This window comes from Echinops telfairi, unplaced genomic scaffold, assembly GCF_000313985.2.
Source record: "Echinops telfairi isolate 266 unplaced genomic scaffold, ASM31398v2 ScPeMD7_7469;HRSCAF=8507_0, whole genome shotgun sequence".
Taxonomy (NCBI): domain Eukaryota; kingdom Metazoa; phylum Chordata; class Mammalia; order Afrosoricida; family Tenrecidae; genus Echinops; species Echinops telfairi.
In genome coordinates, this window is record NW_022111372.1 from 59,184,019 (window position 1) to 59,205,022 (window position 21,004).

Sequence of the window (21,004 nt, forward strand, 5' to 3'; positions counted from 1 at the left end):
GTCGGTGTACGATGAGATTGTTATGAGAGCAGAGAGCTTCATCTGAATCCCACATAGCATCTGGTAGGTGGGAACCAATGACCTGTAGTTAGTAGTCCATCTCTTCGCCGATAGCACCATTTGGACTCCATTCTTAGCTGATAACCGAAACCAGACCAAACGCACTGTCCCTGAGTTGATTCTGACTGAGTAGAACTGCCCTCGTGTCTTTCTGATTTTTTTTTTCCCAGAAAAAGCCTCATCTTTTTCCTGCAGAGCAGCTAGTGATTTCAAACTGCCAGCCTTGCAGTTAGCAGCCCCACTTGTAACCCACAGGACATAAAAAAATAGATAATGGGCAAGAATTGCTCCATGGATCATAATTTACCCTCTTGTTATATATGATTCTATTGTCTTCTTAAACCCATGACCAGATGTTTAAAAGATGCTTATATTTCATCTTAGGTGCTGAAATATAAACGGACAAGTTAACTCCTAAATCCAAACCAAACCCATCGCCATCCAGCTGAAACCAATTCCTAGCAAACCAACAGGATTGACTAGGACTGCCCACAGCTTTGTCCACGGCGGTAGTCTTTATGAGAGCCCTCTCTCACATCTTTCTCCTTGGGAACAACTGTTGGGCCTGACCCACCAATCTTTTAGTTAGCACAAATACTTAACCAAAATGCCACCAGGGAGTCTTCATCTACACTGACAAGGTGGCACAGTAATTGGTGGGGCCCAGGGCCACAAAACACACAAACAAAAGACCTCAGCCATTTAGTCAGTTCCAAGTTAGCGCATCCCAATGGGACAGGACCCAACCGTCCCTGTGGGTTTCCAAGGCTGCGGGAATTGGCCCAAGGATGGTGAAAGTGCCAGAAGAGAAATAAGATCGAAGCTTGATTCATGCTGAAGTTATATCCCCCATGCAGTTTGTGTCACAACCTAAATTAGGGATCTGTTCCTTAAATTATGCTAAACAAACAAATTATTCAGCATATTAAAGGAGTCGAAAAATGTGTTTGTTGCCAAGGTAGATGAATTTTGCAAAATTATTCTGAGTGAAAGTTATTTTAATTGGAGTGGTTTTTAATATAGATACCTTTCAACTTCATACTGATTAGCAGATGGCTGTTATGCTAAAGAGCTTCAAAAAGTTCACAGAAAAGTCACAATTATCTTTTTATTCCATGTTTCCAAGTATTTCTGAGATCTGAGTTTTTTATTATAGTTAATAATTCTATGTCATGGTAAAAAAAAATATCAAAGAAGATCTATGACTAAACCCCAAACTGACTTAAACCACTTAAGGAATTGGCAATGATCTCTGCTGCACGAATATGCCAAACATTCCCTATCAGAAGAGCTGCCTGGTCAACAGGCCACGTGCCATTGAGGACTAGAATTCAGGTCTGCTATTGAGGACAACTGAGGGCACAAGGACTTATCTGCCCAATACCTCTCTTGTTGGTTGACTCATGTATACAACTATCTCCTGGACCCCACATCAATGACTCCATGTCGGACATCAGCTCAACACCACTCCCACACCTCAGCTTTGTCGCGCTTCAACTCTCCCACTCATAGCCATTGAGGGATGGTGACTCCTAGAGGACAAGGTGGCACTGCCCCTGTGAGTTTCTAAGACTGCAACCCTTTATCGGAGTAGAGAGCCTTCTCTTTCTCCCTTGGAGCGACTGGTGGATACAAACTCCTGACCTTGTGATTAGCAACCCAAACAGAAGGAACCAACCCACTTCTGGGCTCAAAAATGGATGTGCTAGAATCCCAGCCCTTCATTTACTTGGAGCAAATTATTTAACATTTCTAGGCCCTCATTTCTTAAGAGGAGAAAGAATTTAAGCCCTTTATGTGCATTATGTCATTTCATCCTTGAAGCCACCCTTTGAGTATGCACCTCTATTACGCCTTTCTCTGATAGATAAACTGAGGTCACAGAGATGAGGCATTATTATCGCTATCAACCAAGATGACCCAGGGAAGGCTACTGGATTCTTCAGAGCCAGAACCAGACACTGAACTCCTCCCAATCTCCATTATACTCTGAATGGTCATCACAAAGCAGCTCTTGAAAATGCCCTTTATTCCATACTACCAGTTCAGTTAAGACCCTCCTCAATTCAGCTCCCAGCTTCCAGTCCTACCTCATTCCAATTTCCTCCCCAGGTCCCTTCTGGGGTTCTTGCTCTGTCACTCTGGCTTCAAGCTCCAAAGCAGGCAAAGACAAGCAAAGTCAGGTAGTAACTTCTTCTCTCAGGAGTCTGCCCTGTCAGCTCCATGGCCATGGGTTGGGTTTGCTTTTTTTGGTTTGCCATACCAAAAAGCATCACAAGTGAGTGGATTTTGCTGTCATGTTTTCAAATTGTAATAAGTATAGGAAGCAAAACACTTTCCATTTCAACAATTTGTCCGAGTTCAGTTCAGTGACATTACTGAGGTCTATCATGTTGTCCCACCATCACCCATAACCAGTCCCAATTTTTCCCACCACAGTGGGTGAGCTTAAAGAACAAAGTTTTATTTCTCACAAAGCAGGACGCTGGAAATACAAATTTAGGATGGGACTGAGACAGGGTGGGGGTGAGGTGGCAGTAGAGAGACTGCAGAACCCTTCTTTGTCTATTTCAAGCTGGAGTTCTGGCCAGCAATCAGTGGAGCCCTGGACTGAGAGCTGCATCTGCCTGCCCACTGTTCTTCACAAGGAGTCTTCTCTGTGTGCATGCGTCTGCTCTTTAAAACCCAAAGTGACCAGGTTCAGTAAACACCCTACAATGGCATGGCCTTATTAACATAACAAAACATTCTTTTTTCCAGAGTAATTTCAAATGAAAAACAACCAGACCAAAAAAAAAAACAAAACAAACCAGTGATCGAGTCCATTTTGAGACAAAGCAATCCTACAGTTTCCAGTTTTGACAGGAGCAGGCAGCCTCTTTCCCCCCCCACCCCTGCCCCCAGAGGAGGCTGGGAGGCTGGTGGGTGTGGACTCCATCTCTAAATCAACAGCCCCACCAAAGCTCCTTATTTTCAAATGCAGGGTTTAGGATTTCAACACGTATTTGGGGGAGACACAATTCAATGGGCAACATGTGGTAACTTGGGAGTGCTTACTATCGTTGTGAAACCAAGGCTTTCCACGGGAAACCGGCTGGCAAGGCCTCCAATGCAGGGTAAAATAATACCTGTAGCCTCAAGTTTAGATAAATTGCAGCACCCTTTCTCCAAGGAACTGCAGAGGGGCAAGCTTTTGCTGCCATCTCCCTCAGTGTCGTACATCCACTCTGAGATTTGGCTGCACACCACTACAGTTGTCATGATTATTAAATATTGACAGATTTGCACAAGAGTTGCTAGATAGTCTCTCTCTCAGGGCCCCGAGTAAGAAGGGTCTGACTGTAAGAAGCCCTGTTTCCCACCACCTATGATCCTGGCCCTTCCTCTTCCAACTAACAGAGCCTTCCTCTCCATTTTCTAGTCATTTCCTGTCTGGGCTATACTAGCCAGAAAACACTTCCCTGACAGTTCTCCTGGCCTCTCAACTTTCGAACTTTTCTAAGTCAGACACCCCTCCTGGGTATGCATCATAGCCAGGTCACATACTGCTGCCTGTGTGGCCACAGCCTCTTTTGAAGGCTGGGGGAGGGGGGAGCAAGAGCAAGTTACAGAGGCTCGTCCTACAGAGCTGCCAAAGCTCGTAGCGTGTGCATAGTGACACCAACCTGCTCCCGGTTCACATGCGATTGACCCAGGGACAGGCTTTTTCCTCCTTTGAGATCAACTACATTCAACACAGGTCCAGAACCAGTAGACCAAAGCTCAAATCTGGAGCATGACCTATTTGTTCAACCAGCACAATTGGCTCTCACAATGCTTCCTTTACTTTTTTATAGCAATTGCCAACAATGATCAGCCAAGGGAGTTCACCCAGATTTCGAATTTCTTATGATTATTCATTGAATGTGTATGCTGAGCATATAATCAGAGAAGCTGGGTTATATGAAAAAGAATGGGTTGGAGGAAGACTTATTAACAACCTGCAGTACGTAGATAACACAACCTTGTTTGCTAAAGTGAGGAAGAACTGAATCACTTGCTGATAAGTGTCAAGGATTGTAACCTTCAGTATGGATTACAACTCAATGTAAACAAGACCAAAATGCTCACAATTGGACCATGAGTAAACATCATGATAAATAGAGAAGAGGCTAAAGTCATCAAATATTTTTTTCTTGCTTGGATCCAATGCTCCTAGAAGCAGTAGTCAAAAGATGAAAAGACATATTGCATTGGGTAAATATGCTGCACAAGACTTCTTTAAAGTATTGAAGAGCAAGGATGTTACTTTGAGGACTTCAATGAATCTGACTCAAGCCATAGTATTTTCAATTGCCTCCGATGCATGTGAAAGTTGGACAATAAATAAAGAAGACCAAAGAAGAATCGATGCATTTTAACTGTGGTGCTGAAGAGGCATGTTGAAAGCATCATAAAGACTAACGGATCTGTCTTGGAAGAAGAACAACCAGAGTGCTCTTTAGAGGCAAGGATGGCAAGACTGTGTCTCATACACTTTGGACGTGTTGTCAGGAGAGACCAGTCCCTGGAGAAGGACATCATGCTTGGCAAAGTGGAGGGGCAGGGAAAGAAAGGGATTGAGTTTACGGCTGCAATAATGGGTGCAAGCCTCGGAACCATAGTGAGGATAGTGCAGGACCATGCAGTGTTTGGTTCTGCTGTGCACGAATCAGAATTGACCAGGCAGCACCTAACAACATCAACATCTATCCCCCCCAAAAGTGAATCTCTGGCAAAATAGGGCCGGCATTCCCACAAGTCAAAAATCAGCAGAATTCACTTAATTCTAGCCCCAATCTAAGATTAATTAGTTCTTATAACATAGTCTTACTTGATGCTTGGTTTCATGAAGAGATCACTGAGGTGTTGTAGCAAAGTGTGGTGAAAAACTAGATGGTGCCCTGCTATAAGAAAGAATATCCTCTGAGATCTTAAACAAGCAGCCATCTTAGTGAGACACCACCTAAATCCACAGGGGAGAAGCACACCAGCCTGTGTCATCTAAGGATTGTAAATAATAAGAGCCAAATCCAGAGGAAGGAATGGTATAAGAACTTAAATAGTGAATATCTGGTTTGCAGCAGATATTCACAGCCAGGAGTTTGAATTCTATTCTAAAGGCACTGAGAAGTAAGAAAGAGATACGCAGTCACTGTGATCCAAAGATGGCCTATCGCTAACAGCTAGGCTGTAGTTTCCTGTTGGCCGTAAGTAATTTCTCAGAACAACAAATCAAACAAAAATAAGATGACTCTATAATCATGCTTGAACACAGGAGAACAGAACATTGTCTGTCCAAACCATAGATGTGACAATGGCCAAGCATCTACCTACCATAGCTAATATGAGGGCCCTTTCTTTTTAACCAAAGACTAGCCTCATTCTAGCCTTCCATTCGGCTAGACCAGATTGATTGAGATTTCTAATCAAAGAATTAGCCTTGATTCTTTAAACATGACCCAGAATCACCTGAACAATCCCCACTCCTGTAATGAAGTGCCTTCTACCCACCTCTCACTGAAAGGCTCCACAGTTCTCCATGTTGTGAAGTCTCAAGCAATGAACTCACTTTGTCAGTGTGTTGCTGGTGCTCTTTAGATACAGATCTTGATATATGTCATTGGAGGATTCTAAACGGAAGACAACAGACTCTAGAAGTCCAGAAGAGAGGCGATCTGATCATTTAGAGGCTGCTTCAGCATCCTGGATTGAGGTGGTAGCAACAAAGCAGTCAAATGCAAGATGTATTTCAGAGGCGGTGCCAACAAGACTTGCTTATGGAGTGATGGATACATAAATAGAGATAAGCAGACAGCCAAACTGGAGATCCCAACTAAACTCAGCTCATAAAATAGAGCCCTATTTCTGTTTCCCACAAAGTCCTGCTTGGTATTGCAGCTTTTTGAAAACATCATGGTCTTTCCTCTGTGCTGTTTGCCATCCCTCAGGGTTAAAAGCCTCATGTGTGTTATCCTGTGTGACTCACAAACTGCCCCATCTCCATTCTAGTCAACAGGAATGACAGCCAGGGAAAAAGAGGGCAGGGTCCAGAAATAACACTCATCTGGCTCAATTTCTTTTGCCTACACAGCTGCAGGGACATTTAAGAAACAGAGACTTTATTCTGAGAGACCATTTGTCCAACCAGTGTATTACTGTGGAACACACACACACACACACACACACACACACAGAGACAAATAGCTGTTAAGACATAGTAGAGAAGGAAAAAGACAAAGCCTGGTGTGTGTGTGCGTGCGTGTGTGATGTTAAGGATGTAAGAACAAGGAAACAGAAACTGTGAATATAAGTGACCCTTTTAAAGCAGTTTTACTGGAAAGGAGGGCAGGTTAATGGGGCAGTAGCTAGAGAGGACTAGAGAATCAAGAAGTTGAGAGGTGTGGTAGCCATGGAAATGTGCCTTTCAAATATCCAACTGTGAAGCATATAATTGCCTAATGGTACCAACCTGCTGTGCTTTGAAATTCACCACCTCATTCTCACCAAGGTCATGGTCCCCCATGGGCTGCTGACAGCCCAAGATGGAAGATACATGACACATGGCACTCTGACTGCCAACTTTGGCTTGGGACTTCGTGGTTTGCGTTGTCCAAACGTCCTGAAAGCTGCGATATACAATGCAGTCTGAGCCTTCCCTTTATCCCACTTCCCACTGCTCTCCCCTTTGCGGAGGTCACATCGCTACCAGGCTCCGATGACTCAGTTCTCTCAGCCTCCTTCCCATTTTCCCTCACACCTGTCTTCCAATAAGGATTTGTAAAGTTGCATTGTGGGATTGGGCTGCTACCCACAAGATTGGAATTCCAAACCCACCAGCCACTCTCTGGGAGAAAGAAGAGGCTATCTGCTCCTGTAAAGATTTAGTCTCAAAATGCAGCTATATGTAGGGTACCTGTGGTCATCTTAAAGATGGCCCCATGTGTATTTAGTGGCATCACTTAAAAGGCTGCTGAAAGGCTTTAGGAAGCGTACAGAATAGTAGTACTTAGCGCGTAGTAAACGTTCAACACATGTGAGCTATCCTTTTCTTGGTAGATCATCAGCTGAGAGAAGGACAAAGGAGGAGGGGAGAGAAAGTCACCTTGAAGAAGAGGGAAAGAGTTCTCATTGGGTGTAAGAAGATCACGTGATTTTTCTGTACCACGTTTAGTTAATTGGATGCAGAGGTGAATGAAGTCAGCAATCTTTTGCTCTAGTTGTACATTAGGACCACCAGGAGACTTCTAGTTTCAATCCCCCCCCTCCTCCCAGATACTCCCCTCTGGGAGATGGCTCCAGCAGACCATCAAAGCTCTCCAAGTGATTCTAGGGTGCAGCTGGAGCAGAGAGTCATGGGAAGGAAGGGCAGCATTGAGTTTAACTCGGTCTTTCTGAGGAAATTCAGTGGAGAAGAGAAGATCAACAGAGAAATTAAGTATTGTGTTAGGCCGAGCTGACTAGAGAAACAAATGCAGAGACTTTCATATATGTGTAAGAGAGAGCTTTATATCAAAGGGAAAGTATATATTGAGAAAACATCCAAGCCCAGTCCAGATCAAATCCATAAGTCCGATATTAGCAAAAAAGTCTCATACTAGTCTATAAATTCCTCTTCACACTCATTCAGCCACACGCAATGTTGCAGAATGCAAGAAGATCACAGGCAAGTGGGTGAAGAGTCTTATGGATCCAGTGGTGCTGGAAGCATCGCCAGGGTTCTCACAAGGCTAAGTGTGGCCCCAGCAGCTCTCGGAGTGACTCAACAGCAGGAAGGTGAAGTAGGGTGGGGTGGGAGGGGGATGACCTCCAGGGAGCTATTTATCTCATTGTGCCTCCAAATGAGGTCATCAAGCTGTGACATGATTGACAGGCTAAACTCCATGCCTTCACTTTTAATACCCTCAAGTTGACATGAGATTATGTAACTACCACCAGTATGAAAAATATAATTTAAGTTAGTTGAGTAGAAAGTGAAGACTATGGTGATAGTGAACACGTGGTTGAGGCAAGGCTCCAAAGTCGTAGAGTTATTGAAGTAGCAGAGGGGAGAATTTTTAAAAGCAGCAGAAATGGCTCACTTGTTTATCCCTTGTGGCAAACATATAGTAGCCTCTCAAGTGTTCTTCTCTGTGAACCTACCGACAGAAACAGGTAAGTAGTTAACCAAACAAAATCAAACTCCTTCCACCTGGTGGGTTCTGACCCAGAGCACCCTGTTTCTGGGGCTACACGTCTTCAGAGAAGCACACTGCCTTCTTCTTCTTTGGAGCAGCTTGCAGTTCGCAGCCCATTACTTACCTAACAGGGCCACTCGTGCTCCATTAAGTAGTTAAAGCCTAGCCTAAAAATTACTCTTGCTGTGATAATCCTTTTGCAAAGTTTTGCAAAGAAGTTATTTCTTGAGGCTAATGGAGTTGGAGAGGTTTTGTTCTAAAACAATTTCTGTACTGAGTCCAGTTGCAGAGAACAGTTCAGTTCAATTCAATTCTAACTTGAATTCACAAGTGAGTTTTATTAGAGTATTAAGTACAGCACACAAAAGCTAAAGACACCGAGTTTCTAGGCATAATTAACTACTAAAGCTACACTAGGGAAGAGGCTCACCAAGTTTTACAACACCATGGTTGGTGGCTTCCTTTCAGGGTAGCTCAGCGAGATAAAGAGAAAGAAAATATTAGAGGTGCTACTGCAACTTTAAGTTGTTTTACAAGTTGAGATCGAAATGCGTTCATGAGCGTAGAATGCCCACGATGTTGGGAAACATTGAATAAACTTATTTGTGTGGGTTTAATGGTTAATTTGTCAACTAATATGATCAATACATCTTTCTTCATGGTGCAGATGCCTTTTGAAGTGAATTGTCTCTAGATTCATGATAACAGTTTATCTAAAAAACTGTTTAGTAGGACACTATCTACTATATTCCAGGTTCTCCCACTTGTCTGTTCGTCATACTGTGGAAGCTGGTGTGTTGCTGTGTTGGTTGACAGTATGTCACTGGTATTTCAAAAACTGACAGGGTCCCCCAAGGTGAACAGGTTTCGGCAGAACTTCCAGACTAAGAACAGACTTTGAATAAGCAAGTGGCTATCCACTTCTGAGGATTTAGCCATTGAAAATGAACATTATCAACTACTGAAAACTTCATGAATGTACACAGAGTGGTGTCAGATACAGTCCCAGAAGATGAGCCCCTCAAGTCGGAAGGCACTCACAATACGACTGAGGAAGAGCTGCCTCCTCAAAGTGAAGTCTACCAGCATGATGTGGATGGATAAGGCTTTCAGGACCTTCATTTGCTGATGAGGCATGACTCAAAATGAGAAGAATGAGGTAAAACATCTATTACTAATTTGCACTTGAAATGAATAAAGTATGAATATAGAAAAATTGAAAGGCATCAAAAATGAAATGGAACCCAAAAAGATTGATATGCTAGGCATTAGTGAGCTAACATGGACTGAGATTGGCCTTCTGAATCAATCATGTGCTTTACTATGCTAGGAATGCTAAATTAAGGGGAAATGGGATCACATGCCTCTTCCAAAAGGACATTTCAAAATCTTTGTTGACGAACAATGTCGTCTGTGATACGATAATATCTACCTATCTGAATACAAGGAAATCAAGTCAATACAAATATTATCCAAATTTACACACTGATTACTAAAGCTAGTAATGAAGAAACTGAAGAATTCTACCAATGTTTTCAATCTGAAATGTACCAAACATGCAATCAAGATGCATTGATAATTATTGGTAATTAGAATGCAAAAAAATGGACACAACGAGGAAGGAACAGTAGTTGGAAAATATGGACTTGGTGATAGCAATGAAACTGAAGATTATATGATAGGATAAACCTAGAGATCACAAAACGACCTACTTCTTCATCACAAACACCTTTTCTCAACAACATAAAACTGGGACTTCTCCTGATGTAAAAAGCAGAAATAAAATTGACTACATCTGTGGAAAAAGTCAGCCGAGAAGCTCAATATCAGCAGATACAACCAGGTCAGAGGGTGATTATGGAATAGAACACCAATTACTTCTATCTAAGTTCCAGTTGAATTTGAAAACAAATGAAGTCTATGAAATAGATGACCTTGAGTATATCCCTCTTGAACTTTGAGAACATCTTAAGAATAGGTTAAACTCACTGAACAGACTTGATGAGCTGTGGCATGTTATCAATAATATCATACCTGAAGAAAGCAAAAGGACATTTTAAAAAACAGGAAAGAAAGGAAAGGTCAATGTGGATGTCAGAAAAGACCCCAAAACATGCTCTTGATCATAGAAAAACTAAAGCAAGTGGAAGAAGTTGTGAAGTAAAAGAGGTGAACAGAAATTGTTAAAAGGCATCCTGAGAAGGCCTTTCGGTACCTAAAATGCAGAATGAAATGTGCAAAGACCTGGAGTTAGAAAACCAACAAGGGGAAACAAGTGTGACATATCTTACACTGAAAGACCAGGAGAAAAAAAATCAAGCCTCAAGTTGAAATATTGAACGAGTCTCTGGGAAAAATATTGAATGATGCAAGAAGTATCAAAAGAAGCTGGAAAGACTATACTGAGTCACTGTACCGAAAAGAACTAGTTGACACTCCACCATTTCAAGAGGGAGCATGTGATCCAGAACCAATGGTGCTGACAAAGTCCAAGGAGTTCTGAAGGGACCGCAAAACAGAAAGATCCATGAATTGATGGAATAGCAATTGAAAGGTTTCGACAAGCTGAAGAAATACTGGAAGTACTCACTCACCTATGCCAAGAAATTTAGAAGTCAGTTACCTGGCCAATGGAACTGGAAGAGACTCATGTTTGTACCCATTCCAAAGAAAGGTGACTGAACAGAAGGTAAAAATTGTCAAGCACTATCATTACCATTACACGCAAGTAAAATTATGCTGGAGATCATTGAACAAAAGTGCTAGCAGTACATTCACAGGGAGCTTCTAGAAACTCGATCCATATAGAAAAGAGGATGTGGAACAATGGCTATCATAGCTGACATCAGATGGATCTAGGCTCTAAGAATACCAAAATATAGGTTTAGTTGTAAAAGCCTTCAACTGGGTGGGCTATAACAAACTAGGGACAGCCTTGAGAAAAAGGAGGATCCCGGAACACTTCAATGTGCTCACGTGGAACGTATACATGGATCAAGAAGCAGTTGTCTGAACAGAATAATGGAATACTGCCTGGTTTAAATTCAGGAAAAGTGTGGGTCAGGTGGTAGTTTCTCACCCTACTTATCCAATCTGAATGCTGAGCAAAACATCAGAGAAGCTGGACGATATGAGCAAGAATGCAGCATCAGGATTGGAGGAAGGCTTACTAATAACCTTGCTATGCAGACAACACAACTCTGCTTGCGGAAAGGGCTTGAAACATTTGCTAAAGAAGAGCAAGAACTTCAGCCTTAAACAACTCAATATAAATAAAACGAAATCATCACAACTAGATCATCGTGATAAGTGGAAAGAAGATCGAAGATGTCAAGTATTTCATTTTGCTTAGATCCGCAATCAATGCTTATAGAAGTGGCAGTCAAGAGGTCAAATTACGCACGGCATCAGGTACATCTATGGCACGAGATCTCTTTAAAGTGTTGAAAAGCAATGACATCACTTTGAAGATAGTGTCTGACCTGAGCCTTGGTATTTCCAATAGTCTCAATAGATATGTCAAAGCTGGACATTGAATAAGGAAGACCAAAGAACAACGGATACATTTGAATTGTGGTGCTGGTGAAGAATATTGAAAGTACCAGGGACTGCCAAAAAACAAAAACTGTATCTTAGAAGTCCCAACCAGAATGGGGAGACTTTGTCTCATCTAATTTGGACGTGTTTTCAGGAGGGAACCGTCCCTGGAAAAGGACATCATGCTTTGTGAAGTGGAAGGCAGAGAAAAAGATGAAGACCCTCGTGAGATGGATTGATACAGTGGCTGCAAAATAACCATTGTGAGGACGGCTCAGGACCAGGCAGGGTTCGCTTCTCTTGCACCGACGGTTCCTATGAGTCAAAACTGACTTGCCAGCACCCAAGACCACTTTCCCTGGAATCATAGTTCCCCCACAGGCGAAAACGTAGACCATAGCTTTATGCTTAAGAGAATTTTACTAAACACAAAACAAACAAGTTAGCAAACATGATATTTGAAAATGCAACACTTAAAATACACTTGCGATAGTTGAGGATTAGGAAAACGACACACTTTTGGGAAAGGAGAGGGGCAGAGCCCAACCTATCCATTAGGTTGCAGCCTGGTGTCACATCCGTGGTGTAATAAGTCTTTTTGGACAAGAGAGAGAGATCCAGCGGAGTTGAACACTCTTTGGTCCTCCACCTTCTTGTGTTTGGGCCATCACCAGAGCTTGTGTTTGGTTTCTTGATCTCCTGTTGCATTTCCTGCTGATCCGAGGCATCCTACTAAAGAGAAAGATACCATATGGCATCTGGTCCCTCCCACAACTGAAAGAGAGGCACAATGCCTACTGGGCCTCTTAGGGCTTGGGAGGCAACAAATCCCTCATTTGGATGTGCTACTTGAGCCTGTATATCAAGAGACTTGGAAAGCCGTCAGCTTTGAGTGGGGCCCAGAACAAAAAAAAAGGCTCTTCAACATGTTTAGGCTGCCGTGTAAGCTGCTGCTACTTGGGTCATTTGATCCAGCTGATCGAATGTGCTTGAGGTGGCAGTGGCAGATAGAGATGCAGTTTGGAGACTTTGGCAGGCCCCTGTTGTTGTTACACAATTTCATGTCAACTAGAAAATATATAAAAGTGTAGGGGTGGTATTCAACTTGTCAATCAGGTCACAGCCTGATGGTGCCTCCTTGTCAGTGTGGCCTTCTCCTGAGGAGGCCACCGGGTACCTCCCCGCCTCTCTCTGCCTTTACCTTCCTGCTGGCTGATGCTAAATACTGCCAGAGCCACCACCATTAGATCCCCACGACTTTTCACCCACCTGCCTGTGACCTTCGTGCATTCTGCATCATTGCATGTGGCTGGTGAGGCTGAAGACAAGTACTATTCTTACAGCTCTGAAAGCAAACATCTATCAAGCCAGTGGAAGATGCCATTGTCATCACACCCAAAAAAAGCTCATCAAGTGAAATCAAAGATCAAGACTATGCTCATTTGTTTCTTTGATGTGAGGGGAATAGTGCATTTGGAGTTCATTCCACCAGGTCAGACCAAGCTTTAGAGATTCTGAAAAGATTGTATAACAATGTGCGACAAAAAAGGCCTGATTTGTGGCAGATGAAGTATAGGTTTTGCCACCATGACAATGCACCTGCTCACGCAGTCATCACAGTGCACCAGTTTTTGTCAAAAAAACAGCATGCCTCTCTTGCCCCACATACCTTACTCACCTGACCTCTCTCCATGCACCTCCTTGTTTCTGTGAATGAAGAGGGGCATGAAAGAACAAGTTGATGATGTAGAAGAGGTGAAGAAAAAAACGAGGTAGGTTGCTATCAGCCATCCAAATAGATGAGTTTGAAAAATGTTTCCAAGACTGGAATCAGAGATTTGATAAGTGTATTAAGTGTTGTGGAGAGTACTTTGAAGGTGATAAGGTTGTTTGGTCAAAAATTTAAATACATAGTTTTGAAAAAAAAAAATCCTGGTTTCTTTGGGTTCTCCCTCATAGAAATGAAGGGTTGCAGTACCTCCTGGTGGGCATGGCCTTCTCATAAGGAAGATCTTGGGTACTTCCTCTTTCTCTGCTTTCACTTTCCTGATGAAGAGCTAGGTGGAGACCTGCCAGAGCCCTGGAGATGCATCCACAGCCATTGGATCCACAAGACTCCGCACCCAGTGGCCTGTGACCTTCCTGCATTTTGCATCGTTGCTTGCAAACTAGTGTCAGACTTATGGACTTGAGCTGGACTGGGCTGTAATGTTTGCTTAATATATAATTACTTCTTGATATAAATCTCTCAGACATGTATGAGTCCCTGGATTTGTTTCTCTAGTCAATCTGGCCTAACACACTCACCAAAGGGTTAACGCTGACGAAGAGGATTTTAACTATCAAGTGGCTAGGATGACAATTCTGTGGAAACTAGTCGTCCTATTTCCCCTGCCACTACGGCAACTGACCAATGGGCACATGAACAAAGTGGACATGATGGCAAGGATGGAGGTTATGGGTGGGCTCAACAACATGGACTTCCACTCACCAAGGCTGACTTAGCTATTGCCACTGCTCAGTGCACCACTTGCCAGCAGCAGAGACAAACACTGAGTCCAAGATATGGGGCCCTTCTTTGGAGACACCAACCAGCAACCTGGTAGCAGCTTGATAACATAGGACCACTTCCATCATGGAAAGAGCAGTGTTTCACTTTTGCTGGCCTAGATACTTACTTTGAATACGGATTTGTCATCCCTGCATGCACTGCCTTCTGCCTAAACTACCATCGGTGGACTTACAAGTCTTATCCACCGGGATATTAGCCCACATAGCATTGCTCCAGAACAAGAAACTCAATCCACAGCAAATGAAGTGTGGCAATGTGCCCATAGCACGTTTCTCATCATTATGAAGCAGTTAGCCTGATAGAACAATGGAATGGTCTTCTGAAGACAAAATTATGGTGCCAGCTAGGTGGCAACACCTTGTAGAGCTGGGGAAATGGTTTCCAGGAGTCTGTATATGCTCTCAACCAGAGGCCAATATATGGTACAATGTATCCAGTAGACAGCATTTAAGACTCCAGGAGCCAAGGGGTGGAACAGGGATAGCACCACCGACAACTATTCCTAGTGACGCACTTGCAGCATCTTGTTCCTGTCCTGGTTATCCTATGCTCTTCAGGTCCAGAGGTCTAAGCCCCAAAGGAAGGGATACCCGCACCTGGAGACACAGCACTGATTCCATTGACCTGGCAGTTAAGAATGCCTCCTGGATATTTTGGGACCCTCATGCCTCTGGATCAACAGGTAAAGAAGGATGTTACAGTATTGAGTAATGTGATTGATTTTGATTACCAAGAGGAAATTTGATTTGTGTTACACAACAGCTTCTGGGGTCTTAATGGCTTGTCTTTAAACTACCAGCCACCTAAGTGAGGTATCAAGTCCACTTGGAGAAACACACCAGCACAGGTGATCCAAGGATTGCATAAAATAAAAGCCAAATCTGAAAGGAGGGAATAGCATCAGAGTTTAAATTGTGAACATCTGGTTTGCAGATGATTATGGATGACAGTGGAAGCCCAAAATCCACTTGCAGGGTCCTCACAGAATGCCCTCTGACCATAGTTGAGGTGATGTGAATGGCCTTGTTATCAGACAGAGAGCATTGTAAAGTCAGCCATGGCAGATGTAGTTAGGTTAAAATGTAAAATCTTATCATTTGGTCTCTTTTGACCCATTTTAATGTTGTTACAATTTTGTTTGGTTTGGTTTGGTTTTTTAAGTGAAGGGGAACTACAGGTGGACTAATCCTCCAGTGAATTCTCTCTGACCACAGACCAGGGAGTGAATAGCCTTGTGTGGTAGTTTTATAATTGTCAACTTAAGGATTAAGCTTGTAGGGATGGAGTCTAGCCTGTCAATTAGATCATAGCCAATGAGGCCTTTGTGTGGGCATGGCCTTCTCCCGAGAATTCTGGGAACTCCTGATCTGTCCTCCTTGGAGGTGGGAGACACTTCTCTCTCTGCCACTCCCTGGGAGATATGGCAGCTGACAAGACACAAGGATCTACCCTAATACCCTGAACCGGACAGGCCACATGGATGCAACCAGACCTCTGAAGCTGTAGAAGCCACAGAGCAACCCTGCCAGCACTAAGATGTTTACGCCACTGGATCCAGACTTTCTACCCACTGGCTTGTGATCATCCTGCATTTGGCTTCAATGCATGTGTTTTATGAGTCTGAAGAGGACTTTATAGATTGGTATCGGACATATGGGCTAATATCAGACTTATGGCTTTGGACTGGACTGGGATGTTTTCTTAATGTATAATTACCCTTTATATAAAACTCTCTTATATACATATGCATGCTTATGAATTTGTTTCTCTAGTCTATCCAGACTAACACACCTTGCTATCATGTAGAGTGCATTGGTAAGAGAATCATTGCAGATGCAGTACGGTTAAATTTTAACACCTCATCATTTGATGTCCCTTTTGACCCATTTTAATTTTTTTCTAGTTTTTAATATTTTCTGCTTTCGTTCAGATAGGTTTTTGTTTTATTTTGTTATTTTGTTTTTCTGTATATAAAATCCTGTTTTTCTGTGTATATATAAACCTATAGCAACAGTAACTGGATTAATTGCTTCTTGGGGAACGGCAGGCAGGGGAGGTTGGGAGGAAATGGGAACTAATAACGATGAGCAAAAGAAATTAGAAAAATGTTCTAAAATTGATTGTGGTGATGATTGGACAATTCTTTTTAATATAATTGAACTAATGGATTATATGTGAATTACATATCAATAAAACTTTTTAAAAATAAGAATGTAACTGGGATCCAGGTGATCCCTCAGGTCATCCTTAGTCCTACCATGTACTGTGACTGAGGTCTGACTACGAGGCACCTCTGGGTGGGTTCAAAGTGCTAATCTTTTGCCTAATATTTGAACACTTAGCATTTGTAATACTCAGGGACTTCTCTAACACTGGTCAATGTACATTGTGGTGCCTCAAATATTAGACTTGTGTCTGGGTATATTTGACCTGCTGATTCCAAAAAATGACGTTTCCCCCTATAAGCTCGAGTTTTTGAAATACAGAACATATGCCATGTACATACTACTTTTCACTCTGTCGGCCCATAAAAATCGGGATGTTTTAATGCAGTGTTAGCCAGTCTGAGATAGAGGAAGTGCATTCTGGCTTTATTTAAAGGAGTTTGTGTTGCACTAAATATTTAGGTCAACGTATACTTCACTGGTGTCCTTTGATCCAAAGATATATTTGAACAGTAGAAGTTCAATGGGCTTGGAATTTCCCCCGAGTATCACTTCACCTTTATTAGGAACTGAACAGCAGGCAGTTCCAACTTATTGTCTCAAAAAATGAGCCAGAAATAAGTTTCTGTATAGTAATTAATGAGGGGCCCTGATGGTAGTGCGCTGGCGTGACTGCTAACCACGTGGTCAGATATTCGTGGTCACCGCTGCTCTGCTGGTGGGAGAGGAGGCTTTTTCTCCCATGAAGATTTGCTCTCAGAACCCACAGGAGGAGTTCTGCTCTGTCCCCTAGGGTCCCTGTAAGTCACAATAGGCTGACTGGTACTAGCTTAGTGCGATCCATAGAGATTAAAATGTTCTGAAATTCAAAATGGGTCTGCTAGAGTTCAAAATCCTTTATTAAAATGTCCCAGCCTTGTTATAAGATGGTACAACTTCTTCAGCTGTGCACAGAAACTCTTAAAAGTTAGATTTTTTTCTTATAAAGAAGCTTGGTGTTAACTTCACTGCTGACACGTTTATCATGAATTATCCACTGGCTTTTATATCTCAAAATGTGTTCTGAAATGTTTGCTGAATAATATGAGGAAAATTTTAGATCTTCAAAATATTTATGAAAATTGCTAGTCGTATATTTTTGACACTCTGAAGCTCCCTCAGCCCTCCCATATTTGTGCCTTTTCAAATTTCCTTTAATTTCCACTGCTCTCAAGCTGAATTCTGGCTTCTCAGTCATTAACTTGAAGTCTGTATATATTGCACAGCCTTTTGGTTAACCAGAGGATAACCCACTGCCATGTAACTGATTCTAACGCAGTGATCCTATGACAGAGACGACTCTGTTTGGTTTCCAAACCTTTAAATCTTTTAAAGGCTGCAGAGTGACTGATGGCTTCAAACCACTCTCCTCAGGATTGGCAGGCTCTCAATGTGTAACCAACTAGCTACTCCCATGGGTCCATATACAGTTTCCCTTGAACGTTCCATAATACCTAATTCTTTTACTGATGCTTCTTACCTTTTAAAAATCTTTTCCTGTAAATATGTGGGTCTGAATTCTTCTCATATTTAAAACTATGATAACAAATTAGTATAACTTAATATCTGAAAATATAATGGAATACAGTATCTAAGAACCTAAAGCTAATGTTGTCTATCCAATGCGATTTCCTGTATTAGTGCCCCAAGTTACCCTAGGACAAGCCTGAAAACCATGGTACCAAGAAAAACATTTTTTGGTTAGACTATATAATCTATAGAAAAATGGGTAAATCATGATCTGATGAAAACTCTGAATTTGAATACATTCATATAATCACCCAGATGAAGAAATAAAATATGGCCAGCATAAGAAAAAATCTGTCTCCTTTTTCTCCCTCCCCACAAATTAAAGGTTCTTCACTATATTCTACCACCATCCTTTATTCTATCTACTTTTTAGTTTCATGTAACTGGACTGATAACAGTATTTACTCTTTTGTGCCTGGCTTTTTGTTTGCTGAATAGATGTCTAAAATGGATTTGTATTATGCAGCTTGTGTCTGCACATTATCATGCTCTACTGTATGAGGATTCTGTACGTTATTGATTCAGTCTGATGGTGATGGGCATGGGAAACGTGTCCGGTGGAGGGTTAATATGAGCAGTGCTGCTCCGAACAATTCTGTGTATGTTGTTTTCATTAATACATGTAGGGTTTCTGCCCAAACACAGAATGACCGAGTCATAGGTATAATACGTTCATAGAAAACCACAAAAACAAGAGTCGTTTTCCAAATGGCTGTATGATTGTAATGTTCACTTTAGCCATTTTCAGGGAAGTATGTTACATAAAACTGACATGAAGGCCATATTGACCTCCTGGATCTTGTTACTGCCATGAGGCAGGGGTCAGACATGGCTCCACACTCCGTCCTCCTCTACCCTACTCGGACACCATCCTTTCTTCCTACGCTACTTCTCTCCTGGGTTACTTGTTGAAATGGCCACACAGTGCTCACAGCGCTATTACAATGAAATGGTTTTATCGGGAAGGTAGCAGGTATCACAAGCCAGGATCCAGGATCAGTACAGGTACAGTCATTGCTCCAGTCACATCTGTCTTCAGCGCCAGGATCAGTACAGGTACAGTCATTGCTCCAGTCACATCTGTCTTCAGCCAGCAGCCAAGTCTCTCTCTCGTGTCAGCTTCTCAACCACATACGTGATACCTTGGCCTCCGCCTCCAGGAATCAGGAAGCTTGCCCCCTGCCATCATAACCTTAGCACGGCTCCTCAGTCCTGACACAAGGTCTCCTTGCCTGGGCCTCTGGTCTGGGCCTTTGCCAGCTCAGAGATCTTGAATGTGCTGCCCGGGGGCTCCTCTTCCAAGGGGCTTGGGGATTCTCTCCTCCTGCAGAGCTGGCTCATCCGTAAAGCCAGGGGAGTAGCAATGCTTCTGTTCCTGGCTTTTGGGGATGTTAGAAAGCCTCCTCTCACTCCTCTAGTCTTGTTACACTCTCCATTTGCATAACAGACATGAATCAACTCCAACTCCTTGCCATCAAGTCCCTTCCAACTCCTGGTGACCCAATGGGGCAGGCTAGAAGTGCCCTTGTGGATTTCTAAAACTGTCACTCTGTACAGAAAGAGAAAGCCTTGCAGTTCTCCCTCAGAGTGGCTGGTGGTTTTGACCTGCTCACCCTGCAGGTCACAGTCCAGTGTAACCACCACACCACCAGTCACATGAAGATTTTTCAGTCTACCACATATGCTAATAGTATCTTAATTTTTAATTTGCATTTTCCTGTTGACTGATGGAGTTGACATCTCTTCCATGTTTAATGACTATTAGTATATTCTCTTTGTGTGATGCCTGTTCATTTGTTCTCTTTGAGTTTTTGTTGTTTTGAACAAATTTCGTTATGTTCTGGACATGAATCTGCTGTCAGTTATTAAAAAAGGAAAAGAAACAAGCACTCTGAGACTGACTCTCAAGTTGCAAATTGGTTGCAACTCAGTGAGCAAGCCTACAGGGCAGAGATGGGAAGCAAATTCCTTCCTGACCCCATTTCCCTGCAGTATGTTTGGAACAACAGAAATTCTTACTCTTTAGTCTAGAGAACTGATATTTTTCTTGGTGGTTTAATGCTTTTTGTCTTCTATTTAAGAAATCTTTATATACCATATTCAAGGCATAAAGATGCTCTAATGAAAGCTGTCTGCATTCCGCTTGACGTGCAGATCTGCAATGCATTTAGAATTGCTGTGGGTGTCAGCTAGGGACAGGAATCAACAATGTCTCCCCCTATGGTCATCTACACTGACAACTCTCTTTTCCAGTCACACATTATAGTGTGATTCATTGTCACAAATGAGGTGAACATCTGCATTTAGGTCATGTGTTTGTATATGGTTAGTATTTATAGATTCTCTATTCCTTTGGTCTATTTCTCTGTTCTTACAGCACACTGGATTGTTATTTTTTCATAACAGGTGTTTGTATCTAGTAGTATAAGTCTTCCTTTGTTCTCTTCAAGATTTCCTTAAATATTCTTGGCCTTTTGGAACTTAATATAATTTTCTAATTGTGGTTTTAAAAAAACAGGACACTTTCCACGTCAGCCATTTCCAAGTATGCAAGCCAATAGCAGTGATCACACAAAATAATGCAATCATTATCACGACTTGTTTCCAAAACACTTTTATCACACCAAATGGAAAATCTGCACCCATTGTATTTCAGTTTAAATTCTGAGCACTAGGTTTGCTGAAAGCTATGGATAAGTGAAAACCGAAAATTCATTTGCAGTGCCCCCACTTGGATCAAGCCTTCATTGAACGTAAAGAATGTAATCAGTCTTGCCCTCAGGTAGAGTGCATTAGAAAGTGGACGACTTCCACGAACCCTGACCAGCCCAGGGAAAAACAATCTCCATTAGAGGCTTCCCTGGGTGTGCCCTGGGAGGAGATTGCCCATATTGGAGTTGCATAGT